Source organism: Scyliorhinus torazame, chromosome 10 (assembly GCF_047496885.1).
Source record: "Scyliorhinus torazame isolate Kashiwa2021f chromosome 10, sScyTor2.1, whole genome shotgun sequence".
NCBI classification, from domain to species: Eukaryota; Metazoa; Chordata; class Chondrichthyes; order Carcharhiniformes; family Scyliorhinidae; genus Scyliorhinus; species Scyliorhinus torazame.
In genome coordinates, this window is record NC_092716.1 from 18,770,920 (window position 1) to 18,787,862 (window position 16,943).

Below are 16,943 nucleotides of genomic sequence, written 5' to 3' on the forward strand. Positions count from 1 at the left end.
CTGCTGATAGTAGCCTACAACTGGATTTCCTGTTTGCTGGTCCACTGCCATCATGAACGTATTTTGTGTCTTTGCTACCCTCAGTGCTTTTTGCAGATGGTGTTCAAAATGGACGAGCGCTGGTTCATCAGCTGAAAGAGGATAGAGTAGGTCATAATCAGCAGGAGGCTTCCTTGCCCGTGTTTGATCTGATGCCATGAGGCTTCATCAACATTAATGTTCAGGGCCAGGCCCTCCCGACCTCTTTGCCACCACATCTGGTGAGTCTATCTGGTCAGGGGTACAGGACATACCCAGGGATGGCAGTGGAGGGGGTCTCGGACAATATCTGTAAGTTATATCCGTTGAGTGTGATTTTGTCAGGCTGTTACTTGACTGTCTGTTTGGTAGCTCTCTCAGTTATACATAGGTCCCCAGCAATCAGTGAGGAAGGTTTTGCAGGGTATCTAGTGTCAATTCAAGTCTTGCTCCTTTCCTCCAGTTATCCACCATTGCAGGGTAAACTGGGCTGGGTATATGCCTTTATCATGACCGGTGTCTAGATTGTAGTCAGATCATCAGTCTGTTTTTATTCTTATTAGACTTTTCTGCAGCAGTTTGGTGTAGCTCAATGTCTTGCTTGGCCATGTAAGAGGGGGCTTAAGAATCAACCGCATTGCTCAAGTCACACATAGACCAAACCAGGTAAGGAGGGCCATTTAGTGTAAACTCAAGTCTTGCTCCTTTTTACAGTTATATCACCTTTACTGAGAAACTAGAACACGAGGGCACAGCCTCAGACTAAAGGGATGATCCTTGAAAACAGAGATGAAGAGGAATTTCTACAGCCAGAGGGTGGTGAATCTGTGGAACTCTTTGCCGCAGTAGGTGGTGGAGGCCAAATCACTGAGTGTGTTTAAGACAGAGATAGATAGGTTCTTGATTAATCATGGGATCAAGGGTTATTGGGAGAAGGCAGGAGAATGGGGATGAGAAACATATCAGGCATTGAATGACGGAGCAGACTCGATGGGCCGAATGGCCTAATTCTGCTCCTATATCTTATGGTCTTATGCTGGGGTCAAAAATTCATCCCTTTTCTGACTGTCCTTTTCAGCCTTGATATATACAAAGGCATCCTTCTTCATGAGTAACTAGTTTGTGTGAATGTCCTAATTCAATGGTTGACAGTTGACACAGCGAGTGTGGCTGGTGCCTGTGCAGCAAGGTGGATTATTCCAGCGTTATGAGAGTGCAGCTGACAAAGTGAGTACAGAGTTCAGTTGCAGCTCAAGATCGGACTGTTGATGATCTAATCTGAGGATCATCTCAGGTGAGGGGCAAGGTAGAGAAGGAGGGGCCTTTATGAATACCCTCAGCTGGTACGGAAATGTAACATGTATTGTTGGCCTTGCTCTTCATCATGAACCAGCTGTCGAGCCAAGTGAGCTAAACTGGCCCTCCAGAATTAGAAGATGGAAATTGGTTGCCTTATCCAATTTCAATCTATGGGTGCGATTGCCCGGCCGCATTGCACTCGAGCGAGAGCACAATGCGGCTGGAGAATGCTGGGAGAGGCTTCCAGCGGGTCTCCCGTGAGATTCTCCAAAGTCCCGCGAGCCGTGGGAGTCAGAACACCGCCCCAAATGGGCGTGACCAAATGCCACTCCCAGCCGTAGGTCTACTTACGACCTACATTCCCAGGATCCACAGGCCTCCCTTGATTCACCGGCCTCCCCAGGGAGGCTGTTGCCGGCCGCCGATCGCCGCTGGTCTACACAAACGTGGACCAGGCAGAACGGCGCCCAGGGGTCTTCCGGACCTTCGAAGACTCCTGGGTGGTCTGGGTAAGTGCAGGGTGGCCTCCTGGTCCTCTCCCTGGAACGCGGGCACCTTGGCACTGCCAAGTTGTCCGGATGACATTGCCAAGTCAGCAGGGGCACTGCCTGGGTGCCAGGATGGCAGTGCAAGGGTGCCCGAGTGGCAGGGTGGCACTTTCAAGGGCCAGGGGGCGAGGGGGGGGCCATGCCCATTAAATGAGGGTGGAGGGGGGGTTGAAGGGTGGGAGAGTGCAGGACAGGTAAGTAGGGGTCTCTGGGAAGTCTGAAGGATGATGGGTGGGGGTCCTGGAAGGGAGGAGGTTCTGTAAGAGGGCTTGAGGGGGCCTGAAGAGGGGGGACCCCCAGGGACCCAATAGCAGGGTGTCCTCACTTGGGGGTGACGTTGCCCATGGGTGGGGATTTGGGGGGCCCACAAGCTCACTTAAAGATCAGGACACGCTTTCAAAATGGCAACCCGATCTCTGAGTTCAACTCCCCAGTGCTAAAAAAATTTCTAAAAGCTGTTTTCTTCCACCCCGCCCTCCGCAAGAACGCCAAGGGCGAGACGCCGACAATGGAAAAATCCATTGACCTTAGGCAGGATTCTCCGGTCGCCAGGCGAACATGGCTGAAGGTACCCACCCTAAATGTGGCCTAAGTCGGTGAGAAACTCCCCAGGGCCCATAAAAGTGATGAAGTGTCATTGAATAGTGATGGGGAGCTTGCCGGCAGAGCCGATGGGAAGCTCCTGAAAAACCCGCCACAAATTAACTTAGAAACTTTTGGGGAGAATCGCGGCCTCTGTCTCAGTGTGTGTCTGTGGACATATGGTTGACAGGAGTGGGCCAGTTTAAGCACCTAGTGATGCATTTGAGAGAAATCTAAATAATCGCACCAGGGAGAAAGCATTAGGGTTTTATGAAGAGGCTTATGTGGGATGGGCCAACTGGTCTGTTTCTGCCCGTGCATATTCTATCTGATTCTCTGTAACCATATTTATAAACAGTCCTCACTGGTCAAAAAAGGCAAAACATTTGACACAATTAGAAATAATTCCTGGATCAGATGCCGAAGCACAGACCATCAGAAGGAAATATTGAAGAAAAATCTTGATGTAATAACTGCACAGAAACATGAACCAAAGATTGGTAAAGCTGAAAACAATTTATCGTCTGTCCTTAAAACAAACAAAATATTGTTGCGTGACACCCTTTGGAGAATATTAGCAAAATGGGTGGTATTGTCGCAGGGGCTTGATGGCTCCTCGTTTTCTCAAGTGCTTTCTGAGATCGCGGTAACGCTTCATTCCTGAGAGGGAACCGGGGTCAATTTAAAATCCCAACGACAGCTGCCAGTCCAGATTTGAGCCTGTTCAACCGCTTCAGAAATAAGATTTAGTTTGAGCGTAAAGTCCCATCTGTCTCTTTCCACCCCCACCATCCTCGCGCAGCGTGCCTGGGTAGATCCCAATGGTATCACAGCAGGTTGCGGAAGGAATCGGTGTGGGGGGGGGCGGGGGGTGGAGCTGGCTTCAGCGTTGTGCATACTCTGCATTAGCCTGAATCCTGGCCCTCTTGAGCTACAGTAGTTGCAATGATTAATCCTGACTGCCTCAACACTCTTCTGAATTCTGCATGAACTCGCTCCTCATTGGAACTGACAGCCCAGATTACGTGTGTAATCATCGGGTATGTTTGGGGATTTCAACGACAGTCTTTTTTTTAAAACAAAGGTGTTGCTGACCTTTCTGGGCTGTAATTGTATGATTAATTTTTTTTTTTTACCTTGAGCGTATTGCCATTTATAATATTTATTGCTGGCAAGTCCCAGTTGGATGGGGGAATGTTTTAAGGCAGTGTTGGCAGAAGTGCAAATGAGGTAGCTTTACCTGACTCTCTATTCCACACAGGGCCTCTCTCGCTTTGCAAGGATTTGGAATGTATCAGAGAGGTAGCTCTTCACAAAAGAAACCAAGTACTGCGGCTCTGTTCGAAATCCTAGGCCTCTCCATCATCCAGTGTGATGAATTGCATTACACTGATCACAACATAGTGAATTTTCCTATTATATTCTGTTGAAAGTAACTTGGTCTGGGATTAGGTTCACACACTATCCTTTACACCTCTGGGACCTGGTTTGGAATTCAGCCCAGACAGATAGGATGAAGCCTCCAGTGTCTGTGTGACGAGAGGCTCAATGTAAAATCAACTTGGAGCAGCCTCAACAGAATTCCAAATGCCCCCCCCCCCCCCACCCCACCACCTCTCGCTCCTCTTCAGAGAAACCAGCAGCTAATTCAGAAATTCTGGGTGGGATTGTCCTTCCCACCGCACCAGCTTTCTGCTGCTCGCGCCCCAGCCGGCTGAGGGATTCTCCGTCGCGCCAGCCGGTCGATGGGCTTTCCCATCGTGGGCAGCCCCACGCCGTCGGGAAATCCCCGGGCGTGAGTGCGCTGCCAGCACAGCAGTGAGCCCCACCAGCGGAGAATCCAGCCCCCTGTGTCAAATAATCCTCCTCTCGCAACTCAAAGGTCAGGAATGTCCCCGGATGGTTGAACTCAATCCCGCAGAATGCTGTGGCGCTTCTGCTTTGATGGTGCAGTCTTTCAAAAATGCAATAATGCCCCCTGGAAGGAATAAGGGGCAGGATTCTCTGTCCTGCCAACTCAATTTTCCAGCGCAGTACGCCCCCGCCGCCAACGGGATTCTCCATCCTGGCAGCCGGCCAATGGGAATTCCCATTGTGGCCAGCCCCATGCCATCGGAAAATCCGCAGGCGCGAGTGCGCTGCTGGCAAACCGGAGGATCCCGCCGGCGGAGAATCCAGTCCTCAATATTGGAACATTGTGCGTACAGTACTCCACTGCGGTCTATTGAATCTTATTGCCCAGGTCAGCCATTTTCAGTGAAATATATGTCCTGAGTACAAAAATCCCACTTTCACAATTTAAACAGTTCACCCACCGTCCTTCTGACTTGTTGCAATATCCACTTATCCCGTTCTACACAAGGTGGAGGCTGAACGTTTACTAATAGAGAAGACCGGATGACCGAATCCACTCTTCAGCATCGTAATGTGTTCGTTAGTGCCTTTGCCATAAAACCCTGTGGCTAATCTAAGGATCCACTGGGAAAGTGACAGGTTTCCTGCTCAGCACGGGTACCTCTAGTCCTTGATAAGCAAGCGAAAGTGAGGGAGGGTTAACAGTGGGTAGTATTTTCCTGCTGAGGACCTAAAAAGTCTGGGGCGTTTCCTGAACCTCACTCCTGGGGTGGGACAGTCACCAGCCCTGATTTTCACGGGCCTACCCCCTTGAATTGGCCAAGAGATGGGTTTAACATCCAATCAAGGATAATGGGAAGATCCGGTATGCTGGGCCATTGAGTGGCTTTCCAAATTGAAAACAGCAGCTGGAGGGTCAGTCAGGGATGGAGGTGACGTCTTTCCGACCATTTTAAACTTAAATTAAACCAGCCCACCATCATCCCAGATTATACACATCGGGTATGTTTGGGTGATTTTGACGGCAATCTTTTTTTTAAATACAAAAAACACTGACCTTTCCAGGTTGTGATTATGGGATTCAATTTTTTTTACCTTGAGCTTATTGCCATTTATAATATTTATTGCTGGCAAGTCCCAGTTGGATGGGGAATGTTTCAAGGCAGCATTGGCAGACGTGCAAATGAGGTCATTTTACCTGCATTTCTATCCCACACAGGGCCTCTCTTGGCAAGGGTATAACAAAAAAGAGAGATAGCTCTGCACAAAAAGAAACCGAGTACTGTTGTTGGGGAGGTGGGGGGTTGGGAGGGGGGGGGGTTTACAGGCTGACCTGTGACTACTTCTGTACAGTAAGAAGTCTTACAACGCCAGGTTAAAGTCCAACAGGTTTGTTTCGATGTCACTAGCTTTCGGAGCGCTGCTCCTTCGTCACCTGAGGAAGGAGCTGTGCTCCGAAAGCTAGTGACATCGAAACAAACCTGTTGGACTTTAACCTGGTGTTGTAAGACTTCTTACTGTGCTCACCCCAGTCCAACGCCGGCATCGCCACATCATTTCTGTACCCAGGCAGGCTGAAAGGGCCTCTAGGCCTGCCTGAAGTGTTGGTACCACACGTCTCCCCGCCTCCCTTGGTCTGCCACCAGGGGGCCTCTTCCAGCCAGGTCCCCTCTGCCTGCTGGGACCTCAAGGATGACTGCAAAATTCCAGTTGACCTGTTTTAAGTGGTCTCAATACGTTCTTAGCAGGCAGCTCTACCTCACCACTGCCTGTGCCTTCCCGCTCCAATCTCCATCCCTGGGAACCAGCACGCCGGCCAGTGTGACTATTTTGAATAGTCACACTGCCCACCTGCCTCCAATCCAGCCCCAGTGAGGGTTGAAAGTCCAACCCAATGTGTTTGAATCAATCAGAGTAAAGGACAAAATTCTACGTTGGCGTGGAGGTATCTGGGCTAGAGATTTACCAGAAGGCAAATAAAGGTTTACCAGCCCCCATCACCATGAGGGTGATCTGCCGTGATTTAGAATTCCGCTGCTTGTTAAATCTTACAGCAGTTTCTCCTGCTCTTGATTAAAACGCTCAAATACCAGTAATTTCTCAGAAGCTGAGCAAATCTAACCACATTGAGGAGAGAACCATGACTGGTATGGAGTAGGCCATCCTCTTCAACCCAACCTGCACATGGTGGGAGCCATTTTAACCTCAGCCACCCATCGGGAAGCTAATAGGATTGGGTGCAAGGCTGGATTTACACCCCACTCAGTTTTACTCGTAGCTGATATCAACAAGGTCAGTTTTAAGGCTTGTCTCCAAGGAGAACGTTTTACTCAATCCTGTGAGAGTTTCCCACTTCATAGAATCGTAGAATTTACAGTGCAGAAGGAGGCCATTCGGCCCATCAAGTCTGCACCGGCCCTTGGAAAGAGCACCCTACCCAAGCCCACACCTCCACCCTATCCCCATAATCCAGGAACCCCACCCAACCTTTTTGGACACTCAGCGTCAATTTAGCATTGCCAATCAACCAAACAGCACATCTTTGGACTATGGGAGTAAACCGGAGCACCCGGAGGAAACCCACGCAGACACGGGGAGAACGTGCAGACTCCGCACAGGCAGTGACCCAAGCCAGGAATCGAACCTGGGACCCTGGAGCGGTGACGCAACTGTGCTAACCACTGTGCTACCGTGCCGCCCGCTTGGTGCATTAGGTTAAAATTACTCCCTTCGGACTGCTCTGAGCCCAAGATCAAGTGAGAGATGTTCTCTGCTGTTTGCTGACGTGCAGTGATCCATTCCACGTTTGTGCATCTGAGTACCAATGCACTGCAGCAATCCATTCCGTGTTTTGTAACAGGCTTTCAATGCAGCGCACTGATTCATTCCATATTTTCCATCTCAGTCCGGTCAAGAATTCCAACAACAATAGGTTGAAGCAGCAGAAAAGTGAATATCTGTACAAGAGGGGAGAGGCCCAAAGTACAGGGGACAGGCAAGGAACCATTTGTGCAGTCCAGGTTGACTGAGGATGAGTAATAACGTTTAAACTATTCTGAACTTGATGTGCCTTCTGTGTTTTCTCACTACGTCAGCAGAGCAGAAGTGGGTTGCGGGGGTTTGGGGGGGGGGATGTCATTGACCATTGTCAGCTTTCTGAATGTCCAGACAAAATCTGGCATTGCTTATTCACGTGGAATGGACCTCAGTTGTTGGTGGTGTCATAACGGTAATTTTGTTAGACTAGTAATCCAGCTCCCAGGTTAATGCTTTGGGGATATTGGTTCAAATTCCACCAAAATAGCTGGTGGGAGGTGAATTCAATTGATAAACCTGCAATATGAATTTAGTGCCAAGTAATGGTGATCATGGCAACTATCATCGACTTTTATAAAAGCTCATTTGGTTCACTGATGTCGCTCTAGGGAAGGAAATCTGCCGTCCTTACCTCACCTGGCCGACATGTGACTCCAGACCCACAACAATCGGTTGACTCTGAACTGCCCTCTGAAAAGGCCGGGCAAGTCACTCAGTTGAAGGGCAATTAGGGATGGGCAACGAATGCTGGCTTCGCCGGCGGCAGCGACATCCCACATCCCATGAAACATAAAGACATAGAAACGAGGGACAGGAGTAGGCCATTCGGCCCTTCGAGCCTGCTCTCCCATTCAACACGATCATGTCTGATCCTCTATCTCAGTGCCAGGCTCCAATGCTCTCCCCATACCCTTTGAAACCTTCAGAGTATAAAGAATAAAGGAATAAATAATAAAGGAGAAAAAAAGTGAAAATGAGAATCTGGCCATCAAGATCTCGTTTCCCGATCCCCACCACCCGTGACGTAATAAAGTTCCTGTCCATGAAGGTCAGGAACCTAATTTCAATACAGTTGAATATAAATGTCGGCGAGGTTTACAAATGGTTTTTAAAAGCAGGAACCTGGTTGAGGGTGTACATGCAAGTATTGCCCCTGGGGGGAGAGTGACATGCTTGGCAGTACCCTGGACCTGCCTCCTGGCGCCCAGGTCCTGTTCACTGACACCCTGGCACTGCCCCTAACACTCCGCCTGGCAGTGCCAGGGACAGTACCAAGCGGGGGCCCCTCGAGGGTGCTCCATTGCAGGGGTGGGTTCCCCTTATCGATTGCAGGATTTCCCTTGTGCATGTGGGGGGGGGCCTTCCCCGTGTCAATTGGGGGAGGGGGGTCTCCATGTGTGGGGGTGTCCTGTGTTGCTGGAGATTAGGTCGCCCAGTAATAAGGGTGCCCCGATCTTGGGATTCCCCACTGTCAGCTTGTTCCAGCCCCACCCCCACCACCACCACCGTTAAGGTATGAGCCATGCCTCTAGATTCCTTCTACATAGAATTCTGGCTTATTCGGAGAGAAAAGCTACCATGCGGTCTGGGAGCTGCCGTGCTGGAGTTGCGCCATATCGCAGGTAAATCACACACATGGGCGGCACGGTAGCACAGTGGTTAGCACTGTTGCTTCACACGCCTGGGACCTGGGTTTGATTCCCAACTTGGGTCACTGCCTTTGCGGAGTCTGCACGTTCTCCCCGTGTCTACCTGGGTTTCCCCGGGTGCTCCGGTTTCCTCCCACAAGTCCCGAAGGATGTGCTGTTAGGCAATTTGGACATTCGGAATTCCCCCTAATCCCGAACAGGCGCCAGCGTGTGGCGACTAGGGGATTTTCGCAGTAACTTCATTGCAGTGTTAATGTAAGCCTACTTGTGACACTAATAAAGATTTTCACAGATTATCACATTGAGCCTCACATCTCAGCAGGTTAATGTGAAGGCTTTGGAAAGGATTCAGTTAGATTTCCTGGAATGGCCCCTAGAATGTGTGAGGGGTTATGGTTATGTGGCTAAACCAGAGAAGCTGGAGTTGTTCTCCTTTGGGCAGGGAAGGATAATCTTTGACATCCCGAAGAGTTCAGAAAGAGTAACTGTTACCAATAGCTGAAGGTTTGAGGATCAGAGGATCCATGTTTAGTTCGTAGAACCAGAGGCAACATGGGGGACCATTTTTCTATGCACTCGGTGGTTAGGATTTGGAATGCATTGCCTATAGGGTAGCGAATGCCGATTCAATAGTAACGTCAAAAGGGATTTGGACGATTACTTAGAGGAGAAAGAAATTGCAGGGATTTGAGAAAAGAACAGGAAAGGAAGACTAACTGGATTGTTTTTCAGAAGAGCTGACACTGACTCTGTTGGCTGAATGGCTTCCTTCTGTGTTATATTTGTACTATTCTGTGATTTTGGCTGCAGTAATAACTTGTTTTTTAGAAGTAGTGACACATTCAGGACCTTCACAGGAAGTGTTATCAAACACAATTTGACACCAAGTCACATAAGAAAATATTAGGACAAGTAACCAAAAGTTTGGTCGAAGAGGTAGGTATTGAGGAGCATCTTTAAAGGACAAGAGCAGTTCAGGGAGGGAATAAAATCCTAGAGTCCCTACAGTGCGGAAGGAGGCCATTCAGCCCATTGAGTCTGCACTGATCCATCTGCCCAATATCCATAACCCCGTAAACTACCTGCACATCCCTGGATACAAAGGGTCAATTTTTATCATGGCCAATCCGCCTAAACCTGCAAATAGAACAGTACAGCACAGAACAGGCCCTTCGGCCCTCGATGTTGTGCCGAGCCTTGTCCGAAACCAAGATCAAGCTATCCCACTCCCTGTCATTCTGGTGTGCTCCATGTGCCTATCCAATAACCCCTTGAAAGTTCCTAAAGTGTCCGTGGTACTTTTCATCACCTCCAGGTTTCAGAACGCACTTTACAGCCGCGACATTCTTTTGAAGTACTGTCACTATTTGCAATGTACAAAATAAAGTAGCCAATTCCGCACAGTAACAAGCCACAAACAACAATCTGGAAATGACCGGATGTCGGTAGCCTTCCACTTGTGAGATGATGGGGAGGCAGCGAATCTATGAAATTAGCAGAATAACCATGAGGTTTTTAGTGCTGTTGACTGAGAGATAAATGTCAGGGAGAACTTCTCTGCTCTTGTCGAAAATGGGGATCTTTCCAAGTCCACCCGAACAGGGGCATGGGGGCCTCGGTTTAACATCACATCCAAAAGATTGCACCTCCTGCAGTACTGCACCGCAGTACCCCATTGGAGTGTCAGCTTTGAGCTTTGTGCTCAAGTCCTACACTGTAACCTGAACCTGGCCCTTCGGTGTTACTCAAAAAGCTCATACCATAAAGGACGTACGGGGAGGTGGTGGCATGAGACCTGTCTGGTTCATTAATTCTCTTTCGGGAAGGAAATCTGCCGTCCTTATCTGGTCTGGCCTACATGTGACTTCAGAACTACAGTAATGTGGTTGACTCTAAATGTTCTCTGGGATTATCTCAATTCAAGGGCGATTAGGGTTTGGCCAAGCCTGCAATGCCCACATTCCAAGAATAAATTTGAAAAATGTTCAGCTTAATTGACATCCTGTTCAGCATCTTTGGATAGTGGGAGGAAACCGGAGCACCCGGAGAAAACAGACGGAGACACGGGGAAAACATAAAACATGCAAACTCAACACAGACATTCACCCAAGGCCAGAGCCGAACCGGGGATCCTGGCGCTGTGCGGAAGCAGCGCCAATCACGGCGCCAGCAAACCGGCCATTCCAGAGGTCAGGACCCAGGCAGCTGGAGGCACAGCAAACTGTTAAACTATGTAAATAAGAGTGCAGAAGAGGCTAAAATTGGAACGAATGCAGAAATCTTGGCGGTCTGGAAGTGGTTAGAAAGGGGAAAAGCCATGGAGGGGTTTGAGCGCGAGGTTGACAATTTTAAAATTGAAATATTGGCTCGACTTGGATTACTTATTTTGACCATCGAGCACAGGGGTGATGATGGGTGAGTGAGAGTCGGTTACAAGCAGCAGTTTTGGTTGAGTTCAGTGTTTACAAAGGATGTAAGATGGGAGGGCAGCCGGGAGGCACAGGAGCAAACATTGAGGAGAGGCCCGGCGCTAGCTTGCAGGAAGTGAAGTCAAATAGAAACACAATGCTGCAGGGCGGCTTGGTAGCACAGTGGCTAGCACTGTCACTTCACAGCTCCAGGGTCCCGGATTCAATTCCACCCTTGGGTCACTGTCTGTGCAGAGTCTGCACGTTCTCCCTGTGTCTGCGTGGGTTACCTCCGGGTGCTCCGGTTTCCTCCCAATGCCCAAAGATGTGCAGGTTAAGTGGATTGGCCATGATAAATTGCCCTTAGTATCCAAAAATAGGTTAGGTGGGGTTACTGGGGTACGGGAATAGGTTGGAGGTCTGGGCTTAAGTGGGGTGTTCTTTACAAGGGTCGGTGCAGATTCAATGGGCTGAATGGCCTCCTTCTGCACTGTAAATTCTATGATTCTATGAGATCGCCATCTGGCAGAAGCGAAGCAGAAGCTAGTTCTTCCTGGGGTCCCCGCGTAGTGTAGCGGGTGCCCGCAGGAAGAGGTGGAAGAAAAGGCATACGGGCAGGATTTTCCCGCCCTTCCCAGCGGCAGGACCTTCCAGCCCCGCTGAAGGCAGCCTCCCCCCTCCCCCCGCCCCTCCCCGCAGCAGATTCCCCCGTGGTGGGGCAGGCGCGCCATGCAAAACTCGGTAGTCCTAGGTGGGACTGGAGACTCCCGCAGGCAGCCAGAGAACATGCCGCGCCAGGGCCGGAAAACCCCATCCATGAAGTAATTTGCCGACAGAAAATCTTTTAACGTTAGAAAGAAAAATGAGGCAAAACGGTGAAGCACATTCGGCACACTGAGGGTTAACTAAATGAAAGCTTCACCGAGATTAAGCAGCCATCAACTAATTGGGCAACAAGGAATGAAAAAGTGCACATTTATCCTGAGTTTCAGCACACTGGGGGACTTTGCTCGGTGTTGAAATGGGCCCTGGCGTGCAGTAACTGAGGTAAATACACACCTTACAGAGCCTTATTACCACTTTGAACGCAACCATTGTTTCTTTCCCTTTCATGCATTTTTATTTAACTTATTTCCTGTCCTCCTGTCATTCTCTTCGCTTCACAGCAGCAGTTTAATGGCGAGGATTGAAGGAAAGTGTAAGCGCGCTGAGGGCTCATGACTCTCATTCATCTGCAAACTTTTGTTTTGTGTCTTCGCTCATAACCCAATCTGATTTTTAAAATTAGTTTTAAAGCGCAAAAAAATACAATTGTGCACATTAAAATAACCACCAGTGGTTCGAGCACAACCAGTCCTCCCATTTCCTCACACAATACATATGGTAATGGTTCTGTTATAACCACCAGCACAACCTCTAGATCCATCTTCTGTGTCCGTACCGATCAAATTACCACCCATTTTGCGCCATCACTCCTTTCGTCATTTTATCACTCCTGTTCTCCACCCCCATTACAAACTGTCCCTTTTGATCTTTCCTCCTCCCCCCTGGATCTATTTTAGTAAAACTTGTCACATCTCCAGCAGTTCAGATGAAAGGTCATTAAGCTAAAAAGACGATGCGGAACTGCGTGTCTGCAGTGGTGAACCTGCCTACTGGCTGGAAAACCTGGGGCAATCCCATCACAGCGGTTCCAACCCCCTGTGGTGATATGCATCACTGTAAATACACAAGGGGTTAATGTAAATACACTACGACTAAGTAAACACTAGAGGGAGCACCAGAGACGTCATGACATGCAGGCATACAGCTAATGAACACATAGAATAGGACACGACCAATGGGCAGTCAAGACACCCAGAGGTGACACTACCACAAGGGGGCATTACACAACCCATATCTGAGGACAGGGCACACATGCTCTGTCTCTTTCCACAGGTGACACTTAGAGAGTAGGACAGGGGCAGATCAGAAGCATCACACCCACCACATGGCTCAGAGCAGACTGGTTAGTTAGACTGAGTTACTACAGCAAGATTAGCAGGAGAGTCGAACTCATAGAGAACTGTGCTAATGGTTCAATAAATCGCACTGAACTTACTTCAAAGTCTGGAGTATCTTTTGGTCAAAGCTGCATCGAGTTGCAGCCTGTGTTATCCCCGAGTACATAACACAACACCCCCGACCCGATTTAATTCAATCAGGCACTTACCGGGTTGGCGACAGGGGTCCTCGGCATTCACAGGGCAGATATTCCGCCCTTGAGAGCTGTCGAGCAATCAGAGGCCTGTAGCTCTCTGGTATCAGATGGGCCAGCAGGAGTAGTGTCCACCAGTACCACAGCGGGGCCTAGGAGCGGGATCATCGCAGGAGGAAAGGTCGGTGAAGCAGGATCGCAGAGGCAGAACGTGGAGGCCACGGAAATGGGGGAGGGGGGAGTTATTTAAAGGGAAGGCAGGAACCTTCACACAGGAGCAGCTCTTGCCACCCACAGGCCTTTCTGCTGGGCATATGCTACCCAAGGAGGAGGGAGCCCTCGCCCCAGTTGCAGGCATACACACCTTGCCATGCCCACTCCCACTGCTTGTACAATACAAGCAGCAGTGGGATGAGGCTCTGAAGTGGCCAATTAGAGGCCTCACTTGACCTCCGGGTTGGAAAGTCATCCTCACCCCTTCCAATGCGGGATTTAATCAGAGGGAATTAGCAGGCTGATAGTGTCTCCTCTCTGTGACTTTCCACCCAATTGTGTGATTCCCACCTTCCAGTCTGCCTGTGGGAAAACTGTTAAATTCCACCTATTAACTCTCTGTGCCTCTGACCCTCCTTCCCCAACCTCCACTTGACCCCCCCCCCCCCCCCCCACTTCCCCCATCCTACGAACCGCTTCCTGCCATCTCTCACCTCTGGCCTTGGATCCAACAATGATCCTGGGCGGAGGATGGGTGTGGTACCCATGGCAGCCACCGTCTCCCATGTGATGCTGCCATTCAAAGGAATGATTTTAAATCTCCAGTTTCAGGTTACTGAACAACTTGCCCGAGAAAAAATTTGCTTCATCAAAACCCCCTCTGGTGGAATCCACTTGACCTTCTTCCGTCTAAGGAGATCAACCCCAACTTCTGTAATCTTTCCACATAACCCATCCCTGGATCAACTTGCAAACTTCCGTTGTACTGTCCCCGAGGCTTGACACCCTTCCTAACGTGGCACTGCATGTGCACATTATCACATCCAAAGTCATGAAAAAGCATGCCGTACTTTTTTTTGCATTCAATATCCCGATTTAAAAAGCCAAATATCCACACATGCGTGGTTATACACCTGATCAACTCGACGTGGTATCTTCAACGATTTCAGGTGGACATTGCAGAGACACTCCAGAGTGTGTCCCAGTCTCAGGTGGGCATTGCCGAGACGCTCCACAGCATATCCCCGGTCACTGAGGACCATGTCCCAGATGCAGGTGGACATTGGCGAGGCACTGCAGAGCATGGCCCAGTCACAGGAGGGCATCACTGAGGGCAGTGACACCGTGGTACAGGCAATGGGGAGGCGGCAGGGCTGGGAAAGCCAGATGACGCAGGGGCCTCTGGAGCTTGATCCAGCTTCCTCGCCATCCCGAGGTGACCCCCCAGGACCCTACAGGCAGCAACCTGGAGGAGGGAGCGCTGGAGGCCAACACGGAGCCTCCCTACAGGGTGACGCTGGCAGTCACCATTTTTCTTGAGTTCCCCCCCCTACAGACAATGGCGCATCTCAGAATCAGCGTGTAGAACAAGGTGCCACAGAGCACATCAGCCCCAGACCCTCCAGAGTATGCCCGCTGGGGGCATCAAAGGCCACAGGGCATAGTAAGCAACAGGCTGCCACCACCTCTGATGTGCATCCTGGGGACACACCAGACGTAGCGGCAGAGCATGGAGGGTTAAGAAGATTGAGGATCACTGAGAGGGCACTGGGGGGTGGGGGAGAGGTGGCACCATCGGGGGCTAGGGATGGTTGGGGTTATGATTGTACACCATTAAAACACGTCACACCCGAGACATGTGAAGCCTGCGTCATGTTATTCCGCACTGAGGACCGGCCTGCAGTCTCCTCCCCCAGTTGCCCTCCGCCCTCTGCCCTCCGCCCTCCTCCTGCAACAGCCCCCTGGTCTCGCTGGTCCTAGACCTGGCACTCAGCAGACAGACAGGAGTCAGACCACAGCATAGAGTGAGGAGCAACTGAACTCAGCTCACAGCTGATAATTATTCTTCTGCCTTGCATATTGACCCGCTGACAGTGCAGACACCGGCCTATCACCCTGGAGTGATGTAACAGACTCTGGGAAGGTGGAATAGGGCTGGGGGGGTGGTTAATGAGTGGGTGGTTGGGGGAATGGTAGGGTGGGGAAAAGAGGGGAGGAGGTTAGGCGGACCTGGTTGGGGGGGGGGGGACTGTGGGTGGGAAGGGGAGAGAGGAAGTGATGACAGACAACACCATGTCCTATGAGAAGCAAATGAGGGCCTCCCTGTTCCTCCAGGCATGGCGTACCCTCGCTGCCGCCAGCTGGTCCTCCATCCTCCAGCTGGTCCTGCGGGTACACCCCAGGCTCATCCTCCAGCCCCTCCTCATTCTGCACCTCCTTGTCCTCAACCTCTGACGTGGCCATATGCTCCTCCTCCGCCACCTCCGGCATGTCGCCCCGCTGTGCCAGGTTGTGGAGCGCACGGCAGACCACCACAAAGCGGGCAACTTTACGGAAGGTGTACTGCAGTGCACCCGCTCCAGTGTAATCACATCCTTCCTATAATGTGGCGAACAGAACTGCGCACAGTACTCCAGCTGTGACCTCACCGATGTTCTGTACACCTCAAACATGACCTCCCTGCTTTTGTAATCTATGCCGCGATTGAGAAAGGCAAGTGTTCCTTATGCCTTTCTCACCACCCCATTAATCTGCCCTTCTGCCTTCAGAGATCTATTTACAAACACACCCCGGGACGCAGGGGAAGGTCCAATTGGGACCAATAACCTTTTGTTTTAAATAGATGAAGGGTGACATTCAAGACACGTACTTTTGTAATAAAACCACAAGATCCCTCTGGTTTTGAACAAACGAAAACAAATGTTACAATAAACATTCAGAAAGATGAAACAATTGACAAATCTATCTTACACCCTAACATCCAAGGTAAGTATGAGGTACAGGTGAATTAACAGACGAACTGTGGTGGGGCACGCCACACTACAGGGCAAATGACAGATTCAAAACAGATTCCATGGATTTCTCAACAAATCACCCAGACGATAGTCCCACTGTGAGTCAACCAATCTCACTGAAACTTCCTCTTTCTCATGAGGGTTTCCAATCTCCACATTTGAAGATCTCCCCTTGGAATTTTATCTGAAGGTCACTCCCCCTTGGTCAGCTTGAACAATGGCCAAGCTCACAGGGTTTAATTCTTACCTTCCGAGAGTCCTTCTCCCTCGGTTCCCAAGTACCGACAAACACACTTTCAGATCGATGGCCGTGCCAAGCAGAACACCATTGCCCCAAAGGGGTACCCTTGCCCCAACGACCCTCATAAAGTCTGCTCCCCGCAACTCTTTCTTTGATTTAACTTAACTGAGGCCTAATTCTGTCCCTTTAACTTTTGCAACACCTGTTGGCTGGCAAATTGCCTCAAACTGAGCCTTGAACTAAGCTGGGGAGCAAGCAAAACACTCCCAGAGGGTCCCATCCTTGTTTAGACAAGAACCAGTGTAACATGCATTTGAAGATT